We start from the raw sequence: 7500 nt of genomic DNA, 5'->3' as shown, positions 1-7500 counted from the left end.
CCCGCGGGCCAGAGGAACCGTCCGCCCGAACACCGGCACTAGGCCGGCCGGCGGGGGCCCTCTGATGGCGGGTCACGTTCGCGTATCGGTCAGTGGGTGAAAAGTGCGGAGAACCGCGGCGGCGTAGGGACAAACGCTGCACAAAGTGTCCGGTCGAGGTCTACATAGGGTCGGACTGCCGCCCCGAGACTCCTCGGTGCATTTCTCTGGAGGCCTATGTTTTCAAAAACTGGGTTTCCGAAATCGTGCGGATGGTAGCTGCGAAAACCACCCCAAAGTGGCGCTCACCGGAGAAGGGGAAAAAGTGCGCAAGCGGTTGACCCTTTACCGCCCGTCACCTCCCCCGGTCGAAAAACTTAGAAAAAATCCAGGGTTTCGCGCCCAGGGTAACCTAATTTTCATTTTTTTTCAAAGTTTTTCGACCGAGGGAGGGGAAGGGAAGCGGTAGAGGGTCAACCGCCTCTGCATTTTCTCCCCCTTCCCCGGTCGGGAAGAAAGTCAACACTTAGAAAATTTTCGACACTTAGAAAAAAGTCGACACTTTGAAAATTTTCGACACTTTGAAAAAAGTCGACACTTTGAAAAAAGTCGACACTTGGAAAAAAGTCGACACTTTGAAAATTTTCGACACTTTGAAAATTTTCGACACTTTGAAAATTTTCCGCACTCGGACGGAACCGGAGCTCGGGGGGGGGGGGGGGGACCGGCGCGAAACGCCGCGGTTTGACTCTCTCTCCGGGCCCTTCCTCCGGAGAGAAGGCCCTCAAATTGCGGTTAAAATCATCCGGGGGGAGACGCACCGTCGGCGGACTGAGCTGTCCCAACTCCCCCTGTCACCCTCCGCCTGGTTACTGTGGAGCTGGGGGTGTTAAAACGCGGTAAAAATCATCCGGGGGAGACGCACCATGAGCGGACTGAGCTGTCCCAACTCCCCCTGTCACCCTCCGCCTGGTTACTGTGGAGCTGGGGGTGTTAAAACGCGGTAAAAATCATCCGGGGGAGACGCACCATGAGCGGACTGAGCTGTCCCAACTCCCCCTGTCACCCTCCGCCTGGTTATTGTGGAGCTAGGGGTGTTAAAACGCGGTAAAAATCATCCGGGGGAGACGCACCATGAGCGGACTGAGCTGTCCCAACTCCCCCTGTCACCCTCCGCCTGGTTAATGTGGAGCTAAGGGGTGTTAAAACGCGGTGAAAATCATCCGGGGGAGACGCACCATGAGCGGACTGAGCTGCCCCAACTCCCCCTGTCATCCTCCGCCTGGTTACTGTGGAGCTGGGGGTGTTAAAACGCGGTAAAAATCATCCGGGGGAGACGCACCATGAGCGGACTGAGCTGCCCCAACTCCCCCTGTCATCCTCCGCCTGGTTAATGTGGAGCTAAGGGGTGTTAAAACGCGGTGAAAATCATCCGGGGGAGACGCACCATGAGCGGACTGAGCTGTCCAAACTCCCCCTGTCATCCTCCGCCTGGTTAATGTGGCGCTAAGGGGTGTTAAAACGCGGTAAAAATCATCCGGGGGAGACGCACCATGAGCGGACTGAGCTGTCCCAACTCCCCCTGTCATCCTCCGCCTGGTTAATGTGGCGCTAAGGGGTGTTAAAACGCGGTAAAAATCATCCGGGGGAGACGCACCATGAGCGGACTGAGCTGCCCCAACTCCCCCTGTCATCCTCCATCTTGTTAATGTGGAGCTAAGGGGTGTTAAAACGCGGTAAAAATCATCCGGGGGAGACGCACCATGAGCGGACTGAGCTGTCCCAACTCCCCCTGTCATCCTCCGCCTGGTTAATGTGGCGCTAAGGGGTGTTAAAACGCGGTAAAAATCATCCGGGGGAGACGCACCATGAGCGGACTGAGCTGTCCCAACTCCCCCTGTCATCCTCCGCCTGGTTAATGTGGCGCTAAGGGGTGTTAAAACGCGGTAAAAATCATCCGGGGGAGACGCACCATGAGCGGACTGAGCTGCCCCAACTCCCCCTGTCATCCTCCATCTTGTTAATGTGGAGCTAAGGGGTGTTAAAACGCGGTAAAAATCATCCGGGGGAGACGCACCATGAGCGGACTGAGCTGTCCCAACTCCCCCTGTCACCCTCCGCCTGGTTATTGTGGAGCTAGGGGTGTTAAAACGCGGTAAAAATCATCCGGGGGAGACGCACCATGAGCGGACTGAGCTGTCCCAACTCCCCCTGTCACCCTCCGCCTGGTTAATGTGGAGCTAAGGGGTGTTAAAACGCGGTGAAAATCATCCGGGGGAGACGCACCATGAGCGGACTGAGCTGCCCCAACTCCCCCTGTCATCCTCCGCCTGGTTACTGTGGAGCTGGGGGTGTTAAAACGCGGTAAAAATCATCCGGGGGAGACGCACCATGAGCGGACTGAGCTGCCCCAACTCCCCCTGTCATCCTCCGCCTGGTTAATGTGGAGCTAAGGGGTGTTAAAACGCGGTGAAAATCATCCGGGGGAGACGCACCATGAGCGGACTGAGCTGTCCAAACTCCCCCTGTCATCCTCCGCCTGGTTAATGTGGCGCTAAGGGGTGTTAAAACGCGGTAAAAATCATCCGGGGGAGACGCACCATGAGCGGACTGAGCTGTCCCAACTCCCCCTGTCATCCTCCGCCTGGTTAATGTGGCGCTAAGGGGTGTTAAAACGCGGTAAAAATCATCCGGGGGAGACGCACCATGAGCGGACTGAGCTGCCCCAACTCCCCCTGTCATCCTCCATCTTGTTAATGTGGAGCTAAGGGGTGTTAAAACGCGGTAAAAATCATCCGGGGGAGACGCACCATGAGCGGACTGAGCTGTCCCAACTCCCCCTGTCATCCTCCGCCTGGTTAATGTGGCGCTAAGGGGTGTTAAAACGCGGTAAAAATCATCCGGGGGAGACGCACCATGAGCGGACTGAGCTGTCCCAACTCCCCCTGTCATCCTCCGCCTGGTTAATGTGGCGCTAAGGGGTGTTAAAACGCGGTAAAAATCATCCGGGGGAGACGCACCATGAGCGGACTGAGCTGCCCCAACTCCCCCTGTCATCCTCCATCTTGTTAATGTGGAGCTAAGGGGTGTTAAAACGCGGTAAAAATCATCCGGGGGAGACGCACCATGAGCGGACTGAGCTGTCCCAACTCCCCCTGTCACCCTCCGCCTGGTTATTGTGGAGCTAGGGGTGTTAAAACGCGGTAAAAATCATCCGGGGGAGACGCACCATGAGCGGACTGAGCTGTCCCAACTCCCCCTGTCACCCTCCGCCTGGTTAATGTGGAGCTAAGGGGTGTTAAAACGCGGTGAAAATCATCCGGGGGAGACGCACCATGAGCGGACTGAGCTGCCCCAACTCCCCCTGTCATCCTCCGCCTGGTTACTGTGGAGCTGGGGGTGTTAAAACACGGTAAAAATCATCCGGGGGAGACGCACCATGAGCGGACTGAGCTGCCCCAACTCCCCCTGTCATCCTCCGCCTGGTTAATGTGGAGCTAAGGGGTGTTAAAACGCGGTGAAAATCATCCGGGGGAGACGCACCATGAGCGGACTGAGCTGTCCAAACTCCCCCTGTCATCCTCCGCCTGGTTAATGTGGAGCTGGGGGTGTTAAAACGCGGTAAAAATCATCCGGGGGAGACGCACCATGAGCATATTGAGCTCTGCCATCTGCCCCTATGTCCCTGCTCCTGGTAACCCCTGAAGAAATAGCCAAAAATTGTTTTAAATGAATCCGGGGAAGACGCACTGTGAGGGGACCGAGTTCTGCCAGCACTCCCTGTCATATTTCGCCTGGTTAATGTGGAGGAAAATGGCGTTAAAATGCGGTTAAAATCATCCGTGTGAGAGGCTCCATGGGTGGGTTGAGCTCTGCCTGCTCCCCCTGTCATGCTCCACCTGGTTACTGTGGTCAAAAAGGGCGTTAAAACGCGGTTAAATTCATCCGTGTGAGAGGCTCCATGGGCGGGTTGAGCTCTGCCTGCTCCCCCTGTCATGCCCCACCTGGTTACTGTAGTCAAAAAGGGCGTTAAAACGCGGTTAAACTCATACGTGTGAGAGGCTCCATGGGCGGGTTGAGCTCTGCCTGCTCCCCCTGTCATGCTCCACCTGGTTACTGTGGCGAAAAAGGGCGTTAAAATGCGGTTAAAATCATCCGTGTGAGAGGCCCTATGTGCGGGTTGAGCTGTGCCTGCTCTCCCTGTCATGCTCCATCTGGTTACTGTGGCCCAAAAGGGCGTTAAAACGCGGTTAAAATCATCCGTGTGAGAGGCCCTATGTGCGGGTTGAGCTGTGCCTGCTCTCCCTGTCATGCTCCATCTGGTTACTGTGGCCCAAAAGGGCGTCAAAACGCGGTTAAAATCATCCGTGTGAGAGGCTCCATGGGCGGGTTGAGCTGTGCCTGCTCTCCCTGTCATCCTCCGCCAGCTAACCATGGAGGTAATCACCGACACGTTGCGGTTAAATTCATCCAGAGGAGAAGCCCCATGAGCGGATGGAGCTCTGACGCTCTCCGCCGTCTTTCTCTGGAGGCCCATGTTTTCAAAAACTGGGTTTCTCAAATCGTGCGGATGGTAGCTGCGAAAACCACCCCAAAGTGACGCTCACCGGAGAAGGGGAAAAAGTGCGCAAGCGGTTGACCCTTTACCGCCCGTCACCTCCCCCGGTCGAAATACTTAGAAAAAATCCAGAATTTTTCGCCCCTGGTAACCTAAGTTTTTTTTCTAAGTTTTTCGACCGGAGGAGGGGAAATGCAGAAGCGGTTGACCTTCTCCCGCTTCTGCAAATGCCTTCTCCGGTCGAAAAACTTTAACTTTTTAACACTTTGAAAAAGGCTCCAGGGCCCTAATCCGCCACTCTTATCCCCAGCTAGAGGCTCTGTTGCTGGGCAATGGCCCCCAGGGCTGCAGGCCTCCCTTCTCTGCCCCAGAAACATGCACTGACACTGGGTTAAAAGCCTCCAGCACCCTCACACCCCCTCGTTAGGCCCAGCTTGTGGCTCTGTTGCCGGGCAACGGCCTCCAGGGCTGCAGGCCTCACCTCTGTGCCCCACTCTCAAGCACTGAAGCTGGGTTAACAAGCTCCAGCACACTCACACTCCCTCGTTAGGCCCAGCTTGTGGCTCTGTTGCCGGGCAACGGCCTCCAGGGCTGCAGGCCTCACCTCTGTGCCCCACTCTCAAGCACTGAAGCTGGGTTAACAAGCTCCAGCACACTCACACTCCCTCGTTAGGCCCAGCTTGTGGCTCTGTTGCCGGGCAACGGCCTCCAGGGCTGCAGGCCTCACCTCTGTGCCCCACTCTCAAGCACTGAAGCTGGGTTAACAAGCTCCAGCACACTCACACTCCCTCGTTAGGCCCAGCTTGTGGCTCTGTTGCCGGGCAACGGCCTCCAGGGTGAAATGCATCCCCTGCATGCCCCACTCTCATGCACTGAAGCTGGGTTAACAAGCTCCAGCGCCATCACACTCCCTCCCTAGGCCCAGAAAGTGGCTCTCACTCTGGCCTTTGACCTCCAGGGTTATAACCCTTCACTCTGTGGCCCAGTTACATGCACTGACACTGGGTTAACAGGCTCCAGCACCCTCCCACACCCCCCAAAGGCCCAGTAAGTGGCTCTAAGTCTGGCCTGTGACCTCCAGGGTTATAGGCCTTCACTCTATGCCCCAGTTACATGCACTGACCCTGGCTAAACATGTTCCAGCACCCTCCCACACCCCCCAAAGGCCCAGTAAGTGGCTCTGAGTCTGGCCTATGACCTCCAGGGTTATAAGCCTTCACTATATGCCCCAGTTACATGCACTGACCCTGGGTAAACATGTCCCAGCACCCTCCCACACCCCCCAAAGGCCCAGTAAGTGGCTCTCACTCTGGCCTCTGACCTCCAGGGCTGCAGGCCTCACCTCTGTGGCCCAGTTACATGCACTGACCCTGGGTAAACATGTCCCAGCACCCTCCCACACCCCCCAAAGGCCCAGCAAGTGGCTCTCACTCTGGCCTCTGACCTCCAGGGTTATAACCCTTCACTCTGTGGCCCAGTTACATGCACTGACCCTGGGTAAACATGTCCCAGCACCCTCCCACACCCCCCAAAGGCCCAGTAAGTGGCTCTAAGTCTGGCCTGTGACCTCCAGGGTTATAGGCCTTCACTCTATGCCCCAGTTACATGCACTGACCCTGGGTAAACATGTCCCAGCACCCTCCCACACCCCCTTAATGCCCAGTAAGTGGCTCTCACACTGGCCTTTGACCTCCAGGGCTGAAGGCCTCCCCTCTGTACCCCAGAAACATGCACTGACACTGGGTTAACAGGCTCCAGCCCCCTCCCACACCCCCTTAAGGCCCAGCAAGTGGCTCTAAGTCTGGCCTATGACCCCCAGGGTTATAACCCTTCACTCTGAGGCCCAATAACATGCACTGACACTGGGTTAACAGGCTCCAGCAACCTCCCACACCCCATTAAGGACCAGAAAGTGGCTCTAAGTCTGGCCTATGACCCCCAGGGTTAAAAGCCTTCACTCTATGCCCCAGTTACATGCACTGACCCTGGGTAAACATGTCCCAGCACCCTCCCACACCCCCCAAAGGCCCAGTAAGTGGCTCTAAGCCTGGCCGTTGACCTCCAGGGTTATAAGCCTTCACTCTGTGGCCCAGTTACATGCACTGACCCTGGGTTAAAAGGCTCCAGCACACTCCCACTCCCTCTTAATGCCCAGCAAGTGGCTCTAAGTCTGGCCTATGACCTCCAGGGTTAAAAGCCTTCACTATGTGGCCCAATAACATGCACTGACACTGGGTTAACAGGCTCCAGCACACTCCCACACCCCCTTAATGCCCAGCAAGTGGCTCTAAGTCTGGCCTATGACCTCCAGGGTTAAAAGCCTTCACTCTATGCCCCAGTTACATGCACTGACCCTGGGTAAACATGTCCCACCACCCTCCCACACCCCCCAAAGGCCCAGCAAGTGGCTCTCACTCTGGCCTCTGACCTCCAGGGTTATAAGCCTTCACTATATGCCCCAGTTACTTGCACTGACCCTGGGTAAACATGTCCCAGCACCCTCCCACACCCCCCAAAGGCCCAGTAAGTGGCTCTAAGCCTGGCCGTTGACCTCCAGGGTTATAACCCTTCACTCTGTGGCCCAGTTACATGCACTGACACTGGGTTAACAGGCTCCAGCACCCTCCCACACCCCCCAAAGGCCCAGTAAGTGGCTCTAAGCCTGGCCATTGACCTCCAGCGCTACAGGCCTCCACTCTGTGCCCCTGCCCGAGGCTGGAAGTCTGGCTGAGAACCTCCAGGCCCGCCAGCCTTCCACACCCCTCACCCCAACCCTCCAGGCCCGCCAGCCTCCCACAACCCCAACCCCTACCCTCCAGGAACCCTGCGCACCAGGCGAACCTGTGTACCCGAACTTAAGCACCCCCCCTCGGACTAAACCCCTCCATCCACCCCGGCCAGAGTTTCGTGCCCCTGGTAACCCAATTAAAACTTTGTACCCCTGGTAACCTATCTAAACCTCC

The sequence above is a fragment of the Etheostoma spectabile genome, unplaced genomic scaffold, assembly GCF_008692095.1.
Source record: "Etheostoma spectabile isolate EspeVRDwgs_2016 unplaced genomic scaffold, UIUC_Espe_1.0 scaffold00006155, whole genome shotgun sequence".
Classification (NCBI taxonomy): Eukaryota; Metazoa; Chordata; class Actinopteri; order Perciformes; family Percidae; genus Etheostoma; species Etheostoma spectabile.
Note: the sequence above shows the minus strand (reverse complement) of the source record.